General features: G+C 42.9%; 1 pseudogene; it reads left to right on the top strand.

Moving 5' to 3' along the window:
* Positions 1 to 14,227, top strand: part of LOC149872632 (uncharacterized) — a 31,232-nt pseudogene extending 17,005 nt beyond the window's left edge.
* The last annotated feature ends 4,840 nt before the right edge of the window (positions 14,228 to 19,067 follow it).

The raw sequence follows: 19,067 nt of genomic DNA, 5'->3' as shown, positions 1-19,067 counted from the left end.
TCAGGTCACTAGCTACATGTTTTTGTTTAACAGATCAACTTTAATTGCAACAGTTGTTTAAATCAACCTCCATTTTTATTCACCACATTTAAATTAATTGTGCTTAAATAATTAAAAATCAGATTGATCATACTAATTTTCTAATCCAATTACAATTTCTATCCCAATGCAATGTAGGATGGAAACACAAAACATGAGTAAATTATCTGTAAGGCAAGGTACAGACAGTCAAAAAGTCCAAGGCTGAATCAATTCAGTCTTTGCAAGTTAGCCTAAGATGCACAAATTAAATTGAAACATATGTGAACAGACATTTACTTTTGATTCAGGAAATGCAGCCGCATGCCTGCAGGGGCACAGCCCAGAAGTATAGATTAAGTCCCATGTGCCATCTAGAGTGAATATTGCACTGGTTTAATGTACATGGGCTGGTAACATCCTGTAATGATGGTTTAATTCAGTGAAGAGCACTGTATGTGGGCCCTTTGTCCAGTTGGCCCCAATGTGTAGGGACCTACTCAATTCACAACTTTGCATTACATGGAAATCATAAAATCAGGCATCGTGCATGAAATCAGAAAATGCCCACAACGTCTGTGAAAAAAAACTTAGCAAAAATAAAATGCTGACTCCCCAGTGGGAGCCAGCAGTCATCATGGCAGATAAAGCCCAGTCACACAACCCAGCAGCGGGGAGCTGCCAGTGTGAAGGAGCCCAGTCAAGATGGCAGCCACCACTGCCCCTTGCCGCTGATTGGCTGAGAGGGCTGCCCATCACACAGCCCCACCCATCTCCAGCCAGCAGTGAGGGATGGGGTTGCACAACAGACAGTCCTCTCAATCAATCACAGCCTCTCCACCAATCAGAGGCATAGTGGGAGTGGGGCCCACTGTGATAAATCCACTAAAATGGCAGCCAGCCCCATGTTTGGCCTGTGAAATCAGCCACCCACCTTTTCAATTTTGGTAGGTCCCTAAAAATGTGTCCCTAATCCCAAAGTGAGTGTCAGATGTCTCTAGGTAAAATGAAATGTCAGTTGCACCATTTGTTGATGCACCTCAAAATATATTTCACTCTTCATGACCAAACCCACTTTCCTTTTCCTTTTTTTTTTGCATGTGTTAGTGTTGCTAGTAATGCAAAGCACCAATCACTTCAAAAACAAAGACTCTTACAACATAATGATGTCATCACTAAGAGCGGGGATTGAGGTGAATAGCCAGAAGAACATATGCTGAATAGCCAGAAGAACATATGCTTTTCCCATGAGTGTCTGGATTGAGATGTTTTGCAGATATGTATGTGAAGTTGGGATCCACTTCAGGTTACACAGTATGACTTTAAACTTGCAAGAAGTTTCCTCAGTGCATGATGTCTATGGGCAATATGACCTGCCAGAAAGCGAAAAAACGGAAGTAATGAGATACTTCAAGATTGGCATGACAACCTCTGAAGTATTCTCATATTTGCTGCCTGTATATAGTAGAAGACACTGCAGATGCCTACAAGGATAACATTTCTGTCCTCCAAATGGAACACTAGATCATAATGAGTTCATTTGCCAGGTTTATGGAATGGTTTCCCAAAAATGGCAGCACAGAGACTTTTAGTTTTAATGATTGTTTTTACAATGAATCCATGTATTGTGACTGCCCAGAGTCCTAAGAATGCTGGGATTGGTAACAGACAACAAAACATTAATCCTGTAGGTTTCAAAACCAAGCCAAACTAAGTATTGCTTAAATGAAGAATAAAAGATTACAAGATAACCTACTATATATCAAGATAAACCTACTGTAGTGTTGAACATTGTAAAAGAGATACACTAATAGACAAAGATCAAAGATAGACAAAGATATTGAACACAGCTACTGAAGAGGCAAGAATGAGTAACCAAGTATTCAACAGCAAACAATTAGAAATGGTGTTTGTTTGCACTATTTCCTAGTGAGACAAACTCTGTAACACAATATTTGCCTATTGTATTTTTACAATAAGAGAACCTTTCAATCTCATAGAGCCTTTACCTCAAATCATTTTAATTAATGAAGCTAAATAAAACTTCTCTGAGATCAGGTAACAAAATCTTAATGTTTCTATGATATAGAGAAGGCAAAGAAATTGTCCCAGGTCACTCAGCAAAAGGCACAGTCAAGAATATAACTAAGGAGCCATGACTCCAAGTGCCAGTTGCTTTCTCAAATTGATAGAAGGAAACTAAAGAAAAGTCAGATCAGATGGCATGATTTTTTTTCAAAGAAGCTAAACACCTATATTACTTACAGATTTCAGTAGGACTGAAGGATTGTCAGCCCTTCAGAAAGTGAGACTATAAGCATAGTTGTATTCATACCTTTAAAAATAAAAAAGATGTAGTAATTAGGCAACCTGCCACCTTTGTTAGTTAATGTGGTTAAATAAGAACAAAGAAAAGCTGAAACTCATTGATTTATTGACTGAGCTTCTTTCTTTACATATCTCTTGCAGTCTTCACAAAGGAGTAGAATAAAGGTTCCCTTACAGTAAGTTTGAACAAAAACTTAAAATAATGAAGCAAAGTCTAAAATCCAACCTTATTTTTCAGTTACTTAAATGCCCAAGTATGACTATCTGCCTGTTCATCCTGTCTGTTCTCAAAAGATTCATGCTATTCTCTTTCATGGCTCAGAGGAAGCAATACACTATTATAATTCAAGTTTCTTTTGATTCTTCTAAGTCTTTCCCTATAATTGCCATAAACCACAGTGTGATTAAACTGTACTTCCCATTTATACCTCACATAATTTAATGAAAAAGGCAAGGTTGCTACTTTTAAAAAAATGATGTGCTTGTACCCAATTAAAAAAAGAAATCCTTTTTAAGGATAATCATATGGGAAGTATTAAATATATTTCTCTGTCCCTCTTAGAAGTATAAACATACCAATGCTAACATTTCAATTTTGCTGAAGCCTCCAAAGGGAACTACATTTTGAATCATTTGAAAAAAGGCTGGTTAGACTAAAAGCAATAAAAAAAAAAATCAGAGCTAATATAAGACTAGCATTTTTTCTTTTTTCTTTTAATACCAACATTATTATTATTATTTTATTCTGATTTATATTTAACTTAATTTTCCAGTGGATGAAAGGAGTAAGAATCCCTATTGAAAGAAAAAAGCATCCTGTTTAATAAATCTTATTTTAATACTGAGGAACAAAGAAAATAAAATGCTTTTTAGTGCTCTAAATCTGTCACGATCATAAGAACAGGATTATTGCTTCAGTATTATAAAGTCAAAGCCATTTTGTGTGTTATTTGTCCCATGACATTGTACAAATGCTTACATTTTGTCCCCCTCCCCTAATTATATATAATGTTTTCATGTTAGATTCCTAAATCAAAGCCTAACAAGAGTTCATTATCCTGCAAAAGTATGCTCCAGGTAGCTTCAGACTCAGGCATCTTGTGTGCATTTTGCTGTCTACAACAGACTTCCTGTGTGATCTCAGAAGTAATTTAAACACCTCTACATCTCTTTTGTTCAGATACCATTAACACTGTAAAAAACTGCTGGTCAGCTGCTGCCTGACACCACAGATGTCTAAGTATGTGATGGTAGGCACAAGTATATATGTCTACCTGACTACTGACTGCCACCTTGCGGGGTGAATGGCAGACCCCTGGGCTCCAAAGCTGCATGAATGCAGGGCCTCCGGCCACAGTCTATGCCAACCAGCTGGTGAACAAGAGCTCACAGCACTTGTGAAGTTCAGGCAGGAATTGCCTGACATGCTGATGAGCTCAGAGAGCTCGCTGCACATGCATCACTCAAATAAGTGGGTGAGACTGCTGATGTACCCACCATGTATCACCCCTGGTCTAGATGTCCCTATCCCGCAGAGGTGTTGTATGGATACATACTTAACAGCCTAATGTGCCCAGATTCTATTGCAACAGTGGCCAAAGATACACTGTTCTACCTTGGACAGATGACCGATAACCTATCCCACCTTACTCTGTTCCCCATCATTGTGATATTTATTTATACAAAGTAAAGGAGCTCCTTTTAGAAGCTCATATATTAAGGCAGTGTGCCTAACAACAGGCATGTATAGGTCATTCCTTCTCATATCCTCTCCCCAAGGAACAATCATGATATACAAACTGGTGTTTTGGATTTTTTTTTTTTTGGCGTGTTTATAAAGTACTTCTACACAATGCTATGTAGTTATATCAGGAAAGACAAGGTCAAGGAAATGGGCCATGAACTTAGAGCAGAAGGTGATGAGGATGAGGCAATTCTTAGTTCCTAGGGGAGTTAATTCTGAAATCTTGGATAGCCCCTGAGAAAGATTTGTCTGCTGCATAAATGCGCTTTGCTCATGAAGTGGACAGGTCTGCTGTGTCTGAGGAACATAATCGGTAACCATAGTCCTCATCTTTTAGCTTTATGCAATCAACATATGATGCTACTGTATAGCCAGCAGTTCCTTCTGTGGTTGCTTAATCCATGCAAGGGAAGCATGTGTCCTGATACTATCAGCAAAGGCCGTGTTTAATTAGTTTGGGAGCTACTGAGCCTAGGAGAACTGCATTGTCTTTTGTGTCCAGTGGTCTAAATATAGCCTCCCCTCTACGGTCATTAGAGCTGCCATGCCTCTTCTCTACTTTTAGGGTTACTACAGATGTTGTGTTCACTCATTATTAATATGATCCATTTATAACATCCAGCTCAGTGAACTTTTTTCATTAGAGTTGGGACCTCTGGTGAATCGCCTCTTCATTGCTTTTACTGCTGTACAGTGTTCACCAATGGAAAATCATTATTGACTAAGAAATACAATAGTACTGGAACTTACCACAATTTTATTTACAATGAATATAGCTCTGATTCAACATAGAATTTAATTGTGTGCTTAGCTTGAAAGCACATGCCTACATCAGACTAAAGTATAGACTTAAGAATATGCTTAACTGCTTCGCTAAATTCTCTAATATCTTTTCCTCAAAATCTTTTCACAAGATGGACCACATTTTAATCAATTGTCTCATAGAACTGCAAACTGCAAATGTATCTTTGACTTGATAACATCCCTTTGACCACTACAGCAATCGTGTACTTGGAAAAAATATTTAATAAATTGTGAGAAAATGGTGTATTTAATTAGATCATTGTTTAGACATTTTTAAAGGAAGTTAGCATTACTTTTTACTTTTTCTAGACATCTCTCCTTTCTTTTTTTAAACAGAATACAGAGCGGGGTGGCACCTGATTCAGAGGAATAAACAGAAGGGATTTTAAATGCAAAGGAAAGAGGGAGGGGGCATTACTGTGAGATATCATGATGCTACATCTGACCACCAACAAGCTTCCAGTTGGAGTGGAGCTAAACTACCAAATCAATGGTGAGTTGCTTAACTTCAGCCAACTCCAAGCCAAAACCAAGAGCACCCTGACTTCAATCATTGAGCTCCAATATACTGATGATACTGTAGTGTGCGCTCACTCAAAAGCAGACTTTCAGACAATTGCCTACATCTTTACCAAGCCATCCAAGAAAATGGGACCCACGTTTAGCATTCAGAAGACTATGGTCCTCCACCATCTCCTAATGAACAGTGCCCAGCTCCAGTAATCCAGATCCACTGTGAGACTCTGGAGAACATTGAGTATTTGTCATGTCTCAGAAGCCATCTTCTGCAGATGGCTGATATTGATGAGGAAATCCAACATTGATGAGTGGTCACCTGGGGGACAGTGACCACCGAAGAATAGAATTCATCATAAGGTGTAGAGTGGGTAAGGTAACTAGTAGGGTGGAAGTGTTTCAGGAAGGCTGACTTCAGCAAACTCAGGCTTTTAGTCAATGACGCACTGCAGAGTAAGAGATTTGGCGAGATGGGAGTCCAGGAAGTGTGTCTGTGCCTTAAGGAAACGATCCTTCAGGCACAGTAGGAGATGATCCCGATGCAGAAGAAAAGGGGGAAAGGGGCCAAGGGGCTTCCTTGGATGACCAGAGAAATCCAGAGCAACCTAAGGGCAAAAAGGGGGGCATATAAGCAGTGGAAACAGGGACTACTAAAAAGGAGTATATCTCCTCAGCTTGCAATTGTAGGGAGAAAGGCCAAAGCTATCATGGAGCTGAGGATGGCATCCCAAGTTAAGGATAACAAAAAATTATTTTTCAGATATATAGAGGGTAAAAGGAAGGCCCAGGGTGGAATAGGACCACTGCTGAATGGGCAAAAGCAATTGGTGACAAACAGGGGGGACAAGGCTGAACTCCTCAATGAGTTCTTTGCCTCAATGTTCCTAAACAAGGGACAAGACAAGTCTCACAATGGGATTTTAGAAAGGCAACAGCTGGGTGCCAGACTACCAAACATTGACCCTGAGATGTTGCAGAGTCACTTGGAAGGACTGGATGTGTTTAAGTCGGCAGGCCTAAATGAGCTCCATCCGAGGGTACTGAAGACATTGGCTGGTGTCATTGCACAGCCACTAGCAAGAATATTTGAGCTCTCATGGTGCACAGGCCAGTTCCTGGAGGACTGGAAAAGGGCCAATGCGGTCCCTATTTTTAAGAAGGGGAGGGAGGAGGATCCAGGCAACTATAGGCTAGTCAGTCTCACCTCCATCCTTGGCAAAGTCTTTGAAAAGATTATTAAGGCTCATATTTGTGAGAGCCCAGCAGGAAAAAATATGCTGGGGGAAAACAGCACGGGTTCGTAGCAGGTAGATCATGCCTGACTCATCTAGTGTCTTTTTATGACCAGGTTACAAAACACCTGGACACAAGAGTAGGGGTTGACATCATTTACTTAGACTGCAGGAAGGCCTTCAATATGGTATCCCACCCCATACTGGTGACCAAGTTAAGAGGCTTTGACTTGGATGATTACACAGTCTGGTGAGTGGCAAATTGGCTAGAGAGTCATACCCAGACAGTAGTATTGGATGGGCCAATATTGACCTGGAAGGGCATGGGCAGCAGGGTCCTGCAGGGCTTCGTCCTTGGACCGATACTTTTTAATGTCTTTGTCAGTGACTTGGATGAGGGAGTGAAGTGTACTCTGTCCAAGTTTGTGGATGATACAAAACTATGGGGAGAAGTGGACACACCGGAGGGCAGGGAACAACTACAGGCAGACCTGGACAGGTTGGACAAATGGGCAGAAAACAATAGATGCAATTTAACAAGGAGAATTGCAAAGTGCTGCACCTAGGGAGGAAAAATGTCCAGCACACCTACTGCCTAGGAAATGACCTGCTCGGTAGCACGGAAGGAGAAAGGGATCTTGGAGTCCTAGTGGACTCCAAGATGAACATGAATTATCAGTATGACGAAGTCATCAGAAGAGCTAACTGCACTTTATCATGCATCAGCAGATGAATGACAAATAGAACCAAGGAGGTTATACTTCCCCTCTATGGGGTGCTGGTCAGACTGCAGTTGGAATACAGAGTGCAGTTTTGGGTGCTACACTTCAAGAGGGATATGAATAACCTGGAGAGGGTTCAAAGAAGGGCCACTCGTATGGTTAAGGGCTTGCAGGCCAAGCCCTACAAGGAAAGACTAGGGTACCTGGACCTCTTCAGCCTCCGCAAGAGAAGGTTGAGAGGTGACCTTGTGGCTGCCTATAAATTCATCATGGGGGCACAGAAGGGAATTGGTGAGGCTCTACTCACCAAGGCGCCCCTCGGGGTCACAAGAAATAATGGCCATAAGCTTGCAGAGAGCAGATTTAGACTGGACATTAGGAGGAACTTCTTTACAGTTAGAATGGCCAAGGTCTGAACTGGGTTCCCAAGGGGGGGACACCCTACCCTGGGGGTCTTCAAGAGGAGGTTGGATGGGCATCTGACTGGGGTCACCTGAACCCAGCACTCTTTCCTGCCTATGCAGGGGGTTGGACTCGATGATCTATTGAGGTCTCTTCCAACCCTAAAATCTATGTGTTGGAGCAAAATTTTAAGTATAGGTGCTGCCAATGCATGAACTCAGTTTGACTGAGAGTGGAAAATTCCATACAGGGCCTGAGCTACCCTTTCTATGACCTCAGGAGCTGCCAATCAGCCCTGACCCACTTTCAGCCCTGTGCAGACTCAGTTGCTACACAGATCTTATTGCAGAGCATGCCCAGTGTACAACTGGAATGAGGTAATACCTCTAGAAATTTCTCTCAGCCAAGCAGCCTGATTGGCTATAGGGCTGCTATAAAAAGTCTGGGGGCCCCTCCCTCTGGGGGAGAGAAGATCGCGTCACTGGAGACAGAAGCTGGTGTTTCCAGGGACTGTCTGGCAGTCAGGCTCTCGGGCCTACTGATCTCCTTCCCCGATTGGCACTTCGTGCTATAAGAGCGATTGCGGTTTTGATCTCCTGGTTCCCTATTAAGTTTCACCGATTACTGACTACGATTTGGACCATCCCACTGCGACTTCACCTCAGCATTCTGGCATCCTGACCTCAGCATTACTCTCCGGCTACCCGATCGTCCACCAATTGGGACTGACGTCACATCTTATTTCATCATTCACCGCGTTACAGTTTCATTTTGTTGTTTGTGTTATCCATTCAATGAGCTGTTGACCAGCCCTGGGACTAAGTCTCCAGACTGAACCTCGTGGGCCAACAGACCCCTTTGTTGTTCTTGTCATTCGTAAGTTTGCTAACTATAACTGAAGACATCGTTTTCCTACGCACCTAAGCGTAAGTCAAATAAATTCCACCTTTTTTAAGAAATCGCTACGCTTCCCGTGCCTCAGTTCTCCATAGCCAATAGAACCTGGCCTGTTTCCATGTCTAATTGCCACCCTGGCCCACCATGACTCTCGGGCTTGGTTCATCCCCCGGGACACTATGAATCTATGAATTGCCTCAAATGTGAAAGTGTAGCCTTTGGATGCCTGAAGAAATGGGTTTTTGAAGATTGTGACATCAGATCCAAAGCCAAGATCATGGTTTATCAAGCAGTCATGATTCCCACTGTGCTGTATGGAACTGAGACATGGACGATGCACAGGAGACATCTAAAGTTGTTGGAGAAGTACCAGCAGCTCTGCCTGCAAATCTTCTGAATTCATTTGGGAGGACAGATGCATCATTAGCATCCTTCTGCAAGCAAACACCAGGAATAAGGCAATGATCATCCAACATCAGCTTTGTTGGACCAGCCATGTCATCTGGATCTCTGACTCCAGACTCCTGAAGCAAGTTTTATTCTCCCAGCTCAGTCAAGGCATACACTCAAGAGGAAGACAGAGAAAGCATCTCAGGGTTGTCCTCAAGGCTAGCTTAAAAAATGCAACTCATTGGAGACTATCACCCAGGATAGCCCCAAACGAAGGAAGAGTCTGCTGCAGGGATCTCAGTACTTTGAAACCTTATGACAACAACAGGAGATGGAAAAGTGGGAATGGCAGAAACAGTGTTTTGTGGACCAAATCAAGAATCCAACTCCACCAACCCCACAAGGAAACACTTGTCCAAACTGTAGTAGAGTCTGTTGATCCCAGATAGGCCTCATCAGCCATCTTCAGACACACAGATAAGACAATCACGGAAGACAATCATCCTCGACTGAGAAAAACTACTGAAGAAAAGAAGATCTGATGGTATATTTGACACTGGTAGAAGAGAAAGCGAATGAATGTTATAATATGTGTTGTTTGGTCTAGTGATAATACGATCTGTATTGATAAGGTGGCACAGCAGGCATCTGTAGCAAGGCCTGAAGAATTGGTGAAAATTGGAGCTAGGTAACCTGCTGCTTGAGAGACCCCATTTGAGGTTGGGGTGGGAGCTTTTTAAAGCCAGGACAAGCTTGTCCCCCAAATCTACTTTAAAATGGTTGTTCATTTTCCAGAAGTTTGAAGTAATTAATGATATGTCCAAACTGTTCAAACTGGTGGCTGTAGGTGATTACCAGAGGGATTCTGTTATTCTTGTCTTGGTGTTGGTATTCTGGTATTGTTTCAGATCACTAAAGTATGCACCCAAGTAGGGGAAATCTGAGAAGATACAGTTGTAATGGAGAATTTGCCTGTAGATGATGAATTTAGTTGTGTGCTTAGGATGAAAGCTTGTGGCATGGAGGCAATTGTAGTGGTCGGATGGTTTCTGATACAATATGGTGGCAACATGACCATTCCAAAGTTTAAGTGGGGTACAAGAAATGAATTTGCTGGGTGGAGTATTCCACAGTCCGACTGATGGAAGAATGGAAGTCATTAATGTCCTTGTGGAATTTCCCTAAAGATTCTTTCCTATGTGTCTATATGACAAAAATGTCATTGATGGACCTTAGTTAAACCAGAGGAATGAGAGGGCAGCTGTGAAGGAAGCAGATTTCAAGCTCTGTCACAAATATATTGGCATACTGTGGGGCATGCATGCACCCATGACAGCACCCATGACAGCATCATTCATTTGTAGGCAAAGGGAGTCTTCAAATATCAAACAGTTGTGTGTGAAAGCAAAGCAAGAGAATGCAGTGGAAATAGAAACAAGAATAATGTTCCATAAGGCTTGTAATCCATCCTTATAGGGGTAGTTGGTGTACAGAGATGTGACTTCCATGGTAGCTAATATGGTGTTTGCTGGAAGCTTGTCAGTAAAGCCTAGTTTCTTCAGGAAATGTATGGTATCCTTCAAAGAGTGGGCAGCTTCAGTGGCATATGGGAATAGGAGCATCGATACAGTGAAAAACATCCTCCAGTGTTGTCAGTGCCAAAGACAATGGGGTGTTCTGGGTTGCCAGGTTTGCGGATCTTGGATAAGTACAAGTTACTTAGCCTAGGTTCCTGAGAGGGTGGACACATAAACCCTCTCCTATGTTTCCAGAGGTAGAGTCTCTAAGAGCTTGCAGAGTTCCCTCTGGTATTGTTTTTTGGGGTTTTGGCTAGGGGATTGTAAAATTCCATGTAGGAAAGTTGTCTCCTGGCTTCCTGCACAAATGCTGTTTTGTTCTTGACAACAGTGGCACTCCTTTATTAGAGATGCTTGTTATAGCACAATATCAAAGTTGTTTTATGTCTCTCCATTCTGCAATGCTGAGATGGTCATGTAAATGTTGCTGGGTGTTTGGCAATCTCAAAGTAGGAAGAGGTAGAAATCATTAATGTACGCTCCCAGTGTGGAGCTGTGGAGTCCAGGAGGTATCCTTCATCCTGTGCTGTGTGGGGTTGCATTAATTACTGCACCACTCCCTGTTCTGGAAATATTTCTGTAGTCCAAAGCAGCAGAAAAAAAAGCCTCCAGGTCTCCATCAGCTGTTCTTTATTGAGTTGTGTAGTGGGGCAGGAGAAAAACCATGGGATAGTACAGGCCCTGAGCATGACTGAAAGTGTGGCTGGATAGACTGATGTTATTGCTGTGGGTTGTAGGGCTGTTGCTGGAGCATGTAAGTTTGGAAAGTTTTGTTTCCTTCATCATCTTCTAAGAGTGGAGGTTTGTGATAGGTTTCATGGCTGGATGCGCAGGTCTCCTCTTGGTAAATAGATGTTACATCCAGATGGTTTCTCTCTTTTTTAAGGCCATAGACACTCAGGTAGCTATCCAGGCTAATCCTTTGTATTTGCAATTATCATTACAGGCTTTCAGCACAGGACAACTTGAGAAACAGCTGAAAACAAGAAGCAGCAGCCAGCAGCATGCATTGTGCCAGCTATCCCCAGACTGCCAGCAATTCTGTGCAGATTATCAGTAGTCCGTGGACAGCAATTTTTGTCTCTCCAAAATAGGAGCTACGGTGATAGCTGCTACAGTACCTTTGGCATTGGTATGTTCTTCATGCAGGCTAGTTTATCTTTAATAAGGTTAATTAAAACGTCATAAGTAGAGCTAAGCAAATAATGAAAAAGTATTTATGACTTATTAAAATAAATTACTATGAATTCATATCAAATGTACAACTTTTCATGTGCAATTTTTACTCACTTCCTACCAAAAAAATTCTCTGGGTACAAATATTTTTTTACGCTCCCCAAACAGTTGACACACATTTCTGCAGAAACTAACAAGCTGGAAACCCTTGTAAACAATTTTAAGAGTTTCCTACAGTCCTAGGTTTTATCCAGTCATCAAGAATAACTAATACTATGTGCCTTGGATGACCAGTCAAATCATAATTAATGAATATGTGGTGGACTTATCAATTCTGCACAGCTCAAATGGGCTCAGAAAATCTTCATTTTAATTGGTGGAGCCCATCCACCAATCAGGTAATGTCTGGGTGGGGGGGGGGCATCCCTGCCCCTTGCATGGAGGGGAGGGCAGGGGTGAAGAGCCTCCTGGACCTAATTGAAGTCTGCGTTCTGCAGGTCCAGGAAGACTTTGGGGTCAGAGCTTCTGAAGTGAATACAAGGACCTGCATGTCCAGCACACAGGGAGACACGTTGGGGGATGGAATATAAGAAGGGGCAGAGGAAAGCTGGAAGAGCTGCCTGGCAGATGGAGCCAGCTCCTCGAAGAGCCCCAAAGACTCCCTCACCAGGACTGATGCCTCAGACCCATTTGGTGCACAGCACAGTGCACAGGGCTCAGAACCTGGGAGCTGCTCGAGGCAGCTTGGGTCTGCAACCCCTGGCAAGTGGCCAGGGCATGGTGCACATATCAGTGCATGGCACTCAGACCCTGGGAGCCACTCAAGTCATGTCAGGTCTGCAACCCCTGGCAAGCAACCAGGGCAAGGTGCAGAGATCGCTGCATGGAGGATTTGGAAGTGGATCATGACTCAGGGAGCTGTTTTCGAGCAGCTCAAGTCCCCATTCCCTGGCATGCCACCAGGCAATTGATGCAGGCAGCATCAGCTCCAAAGGCCCAAGAGCTGACTGAGCCTCGGTGCCGCATGAGGTGGCCTGGGCCAACCTTCAGCAGAAGAGCAAGCCCCGCAGTGCATGTGATGGTGCACTGGGCCACAAGCCAGCTATGGAGTGGAAGAGAGCCTGGACAGCAGAGGGCCACCCCTGCCTGGAAAAGGAACCCGAATTGGGACAGCTGGAGATAGCCCCAACCTCACCAGGAGTCACAAGTTGTTGGGAAAAGGGGGTCTCCTACAGGGAAGGGAATCCTTGGGAGGGAACCAACAAAGATTCCTGCAGGGTAAGAGGTGTCTGACAGTCCACAAGAGGTAGGAAGGCCCAGGCATTGTTCCTCTCCCTAGCAAGTCACATCAGGGCTCCTCAAAGTTGAAAGGGGAAGACCAGGTATACCGAGCACCACTGGCACCTCTAAGGGGGTGAAACCACCTTATATTTTGTTATATTTCAGGTTATGCTCAAACTCTCCATGATGCATAGGAGTCTAACCTTTGCCTGTTGATTCCTGGTCAATGTCCTTCATAAATAGTCAATAGTTACCCACTGTTAGCCTGTGTTTGAATACTGTTGTACTTACCTGTGCTTACCTGTTCCGGGACCCAATTACTCACCTGTGCTGGGTGTTGATTGTTTGTCTCTACCTTCACTTTCCTGTTCTAGGACTGGTCACTTACCTGTGGAGACTTGATAGCCAATGGTGGTGGTACTCTTTCTTGGCCATTGTTTGTCAAATGTGGTTGTATATGTAAAATAATATTGTAAATATTTACTATACTTTTAAGGGTCTATATTTATGTGTATATATTAATAAACTTGTACATAGTTAAGTTACATGTCCTGGCCTGGCTCTGTGGAGAAATAGAGGGAAATGATCCAGAGGCAACCAGATCCCTCTCACACCACAACTGCCTAACCACCTATCCTTTCCATTTGAGGATGGGGCACACCCTCAGGTATACCTGGGCTACAAAACTTTGAAGCAAGTATCACAGCAAATAGGTTTGGGGTTTTTTTTATGAGGAAGCCATATGGGACAGCTGGACAGTATATGGGACAGTAAACACCCAGACTGTAATATATATATTCAAAATAATCCATCTATATGTTTGCGGGGAAAGAATTGAATTAAATGATTACTTGGTTCACTGCAACAAATTTAGATAACATTCATGGGCATGAATAGTCCCTGTTTAACTCTATATTGAGAGGTACCATAAGCAAAAGGAAAAACTAAAAGCTGAAAACTGAGCCAAGAAGAAAATTCATACTTCCCCAAGCACAACAGAAAACAGACCAATATTGCTTCTTCAATTGAATTGATTGATACCAACTTATTGGTTCCTTATTATAGAATGAAGGCAACAAGGAACAAAATGAAGAAGTAGCTACCACTCACTGTCTTGGAAGGGCTGTGCTATCCAAGTAATGGAATTGAATCTGTCAGGATGATATGTGTTAAGGATGCACCATTACTATACCATAAAGGATGCAATTTCACATGGCACAAACTATGTTGTAACCTTTCAATAAAGAGAAAAGGAAAAAGCAAAGGGCAGAATCTGAGAAGAGAGATGTCTTAAATTTATTTTGTGTCTTGGATGTTGTGTGATACATACTGAAACTTAGTATTCTTGTTGGTAATTTTCTTTAGTCTGAAGGGAACAATTTCAAAAAATAGTAATGGAAGCTGAGAGACTTTTTTTCTCCCTATACTCAATAGGAATGAAGATGGCTTATACTCTGTTTGTGCCTCTTCAAACACAAAGGAATTCATAATCTTTAAGAGACAGTACTTCTCTCATTCTTGACAATGAGGTGGGCTAGAAGAGACTGTTCAGCAGAAACAAAAAGCTCATGACTCCTTGAGGGTTTATGCACTTTGCTGGGGATAGGCCACTGGTCTTCTGAGTATCTAAGGAAAAATGGTACAATATTGTTCATCACCACTTCTGCAGACAAAGCCTGGGTCATAGTTCATAGCAGCATGGATCAACCCTAACTGCAAAACTTTTTGGAAAAGGAACACATGCTTTTGAGATTTTGACATATAACCTGAATTATCTCTCCAGGAATGCTATCTTTTCCCCTTGCTTATGGTACCTTTCAATAGACTGTTAAGCAGTGACTATTCATGCCCATGAATGTTTTCTGAGGAAGATTTTATTCCAATTCCTGACTTCAGACTAACCTGGATAAATACCTCTCTCTGCTCATATTTGTAGGTATCTATGAATCGGTAATTCAAAATCATCCATTTATTAACATGACTCAGAGGCTGTGGGGCCAAAATTTGCTACAGGAATTTCCAGGCAGGGAAAGAAAAAAAAAACTAAACAAAAAGTGGAACAGTGCATGCACAACAAAAGTTTAACAAAAGTTAACTAATAAAAAATAATAATTAAGCAAGCCAACCCAACCCAGATCATCTCCTCCAAACACATCAAACCAACAGGAAAAAACAGCATGAAGGTGGGACTTAACCTGCTACCAAAGACATCTGTCTCTCCATTCCTCTGGTATAACCATAAGAAATCAACTTTGTGGTACATTCTGAAGGTCAAGTCTGACAGAAGGGAGTCTTTCCCGAAGTCAGGGACTTTTTGCAAAAACTTTTGTAAACGCCATTAGGGTTTGTGTCAGGTCCTGTTAAAACTAAATAAAGAGAAAAGACCATTTCTGTACTTCATTTTTACCCTTCTCGACACCTGTCCCTCAGGTTAGGTGCAATCCATGAGGAAAACCTCTTCCTAGACCACAGGGAATAGGAAATAATAACCATTTATCATAACAGAAACAAGTTGACAGGTAGGGGAAATACTACTCTTGCCCACTCTGGCTGCATCCAGACATGCAGGGTTGTGCACTTGCAGCAGCAAAAATTGCCAGTGCATGCACCTGCATGTGTGTTTTGTTGAGGGACAAATTGTCCCACAATGGGCAAACTGCCCTTGTCCAGCTCTTCCTGGTTCTTCAGCCAGGGAAAGCTGAAGGCTAGGGCCAGTGCTGGCCCCAGTAGTCTTACCTGGTGGCCTAGAGCAGCAGGGGCATAGGCATAGGCAGTAGAAGGGGGGTACTAACAGGGCTTAGCTCCCCGAAATGCAGAGCAGCAGTAGGGCTGCAAGGCAGCCCAGCCATGGGCTTCCGGTGGCTGCAGCAGGGGTAGGGAGGGAGTGGGAGTAGGGCTAAGGCAGGCACTACACAGCCAGGACGGGGCACAGGATGGAACTGTGAGTGGCTCGTCCAGTGGGTGTGGCAGGGGGCATGGCTCCTGCTGCTACATGCACCCCAGGAGGGCATGGGGGGCATGTGCCCCCAGATCTGGAAAGGGGGAGATGGACTACTACTGAGGCTGGGGCCAGGGCTGCACCAGACTCTTCCAAGTGGCAGGGGGTTGGGAGGTTGGGCCAGATTGTGCTCAGGGTGGGTGGCAGCAGCAATGGGAGGGCAGCTACAGCCACCCCAAAATTCACTGTAGCCCCCCTTCCCCACCTCCCAGTGCTGCCATCACCCGCCCCAAGCGAAGCACAGCCCAACCCTCCACCCTGCTGCGAACAGCCCGGCGCAGCCCCAGTAGCAGCCTACAATGGCAGCCCACCTCCCCCCATGCAGATCCAGGAGCACACGCTCCTCCCCCCATTCCCTCCCACAGTAAGTGCAGCAGCAGGAGCTGCCACCCTGTCCCTGCACCGGGTGCCACCTGACAAGTCACTCACAGTTCCATCCCATGCCCCATTTGGGAGGCTTGAACATGTGTGCGTGCACGTGTGCGTGTGCTCAGCCCCCTCCAAATAATTTTTTCTCTCTCTACCTATAAGCATATGTCAGGCAATGTGGAGGCCTTGCTGGCAACCAGAGCATTGCTCTGGACAGCCTAGCCTCCATGTATGCTGGTGCATGCTTGTTGTGTATTCACTGTGCCACTTTTTGTTTGTTTGTTTTTCCTACCCAGAAATCCCAGTAACAAATTTTGGTCCTGCAGCCTGAGTCCTGTTAATCAAATGGATGATTTTGAATTACTGGTCCATAGCTATGTACAAATATGAGCAGAGAGAGGTATTTAGCCATGCTTGTCTGAGGTCAGGCAGAAGGCAGGGTAGAGATATTCCTTATAGATTAAATGAATCAGAGATGCATAAGCTTTGGTGAGCAAGAGCTCACTTCATCAGATGCTATGAAATGGAATCTACTGAGCTCACGAAAGCTTTTGCACCTCTGATTGAGTTAGTCTTTAAGGTTCATTTCTACCCTGCCATTTACATGCAAACAGTTTTGTAAGAAAAGACCCATAAAAAAGGCTTATTATGTAGATGTTTAAATGCTGTGGTGATAAGAAGTGTGTAAATAAGATAGGGTAGGGAGTGGTTGTATAAAAAACAACCAAAATTTGGCTAAGACTATTGTTATCCCAAAACTGCTTGGCTTGGCTCAAACTGTCAGCTATCCACATTCATACTCAGAGCAGCTCATCTTCAATGCTGGTGGCAAAATTGTTACAAAAAGGGCTCTGTTTAGTGCAGCTTATGTTGAGAACACCTAATGTTCTAAAAAATGAATCTGGAAAACTTCCCAGATTGTACATCTGCCCCTGAAACTTTCAAATAACAGACTGAAGATGAGCAGGGAGGATAAGTGAACTATTCCCTCGCCCCTAAATCTGTGCAGAAGCTGAGGGTCACCTCAGCCATCACCTCGCATAATTCTGGCAGCTGGCTAACAAAAATAAAACACCTGCCTGACATGCAAGTGTGTAGATGTGACATGACAAATCAATTTGTTGTATGTGCACCATATGTCAGTTGTTGGAAAGAAGACTCTAATAGAGAACAGGACACTCCAGGATTCATTAGCAAGTAGTATGTGAATATTTTTCTTCACATTGGATGCAGGAGCCCAAGAAAAAGGAAATAAAAGGGAGAAGAGCAGTCTCAATAATGCTGAATCTTCTGCTGCATGAAGCACTGAAGTTACTATAGGATAAATATATTTGATTATAGAAGCACAGCATTTATGGATGAAAATAATCCCTAGGTCATCTATCTGTATTCCAGCTTTTCAGGATGTCTGCAAACTCTGCATTTTCTTGTGTTGATCTATTCTGCTTGAAATGACTAAAGCAATTAGGCTTCAACTGTTGCCTTGAGATAACGCCATAGCTAAATAAATCTCTTTATCATAAAATATTTTCCTGCTGATAAATCTAAACATTCCATTTCTCATATTCATCTCATTAGTCAAACCATATGCATCAGATAAAAGAATTCATTTCCCTTCTTTGTGTTTATATCCTTCAGAAGTTCATGATGACCTTCTGAAGACATTACATGTCAAAGTTGTTATAGGCTACCTGGTTACTGCATACTTTCCTTTTATAATTCCATGTTTTTAATTGGTGAAGTTGAAAACATTCAAACTTCTACCATCCAGGTTAAAACCAGCCACGCTGGATATCTGCCTTGTGTTGATTTTAAAAAAAAAATCAGAAAAATTAGTTTCAGCAGAAATGGTTTGATATTTACAGAAACACGAGCCTGACCTTGGAAGGAAGAGAGATAACTGAAAGAGTATATAGGAAAAAAAGAACCTCCTCTTCTCCCATGGACAAGGGAAAGCGCAGAGCACAGCAGGATGCTGGAGGACCCAGAGGTCCTTTATTATGCTCCACTGATGATGCATAAAAGAAATGCTTAATTTTGAAACACTTCTAAATAATATTGATTTTCTTCAGAGTTAGTTTTTGACTGACTGGGGAAGGAAACTAGTACTGAAACCCAGGAGAGGATGTGGGGATAGAGAAAGGATTTGGACCAAGATGGAAATAGTTGCAAGGAACTCAGGAAAGAAGACAGAGATAAATCCACACTGGGGAAGAAGATTTGCACTTCGTCTACAGGAAGAGATTAGGACTATAATGAAGAGCCTGAGAGGGTGAAGACTAATGGTGCACATTAATTTTAGGTAGCTCCTGGAGCTCTTAATCCCTAAATTGTCCACACATTAACACCTTAGGCTAGTTTTAAGCACTCTCTAGGTGGCTTAAAATTATGCCACTCCAGCCTATGTTTATCTCCTGAAGCACTCCAAAAATGGAGAACTTAGACAACAGACAAATGTTGGAGCAGCTCTGCAGCTCCTATCTCCTGGGAGCTACATCTCCACTGTCTTCCCCTGCCCCACAAAAAGGGCAGTGGAGTAGAGCCAATGTCAATGAGCACCTTCCCATTCACTCCACCTCTGGCTTCCTGGAGCATCACTGCCAAAAACAGGAG

The sequence above is a fragment of the Crocodylus siamensis genome, chromosome 1 (genome assembly GCF_052110815.1).
Source record: "Crocodylus siamensis isolate JL-2025a chromosome 1, ASM5211081v1, whole genome shotgun sequence".
NCBI classification, from domain to species: Eukaryota; Metazoa; Chordata; order Crocodylia; family Crocodylidae; genus Crocodylus; species Crocodylus siamensis.
The sequence above is the reverse complement of the archived record's forward strand: the minus strand, read 5'-3'. Positions and strand labels throughout refer to the sequence as shown.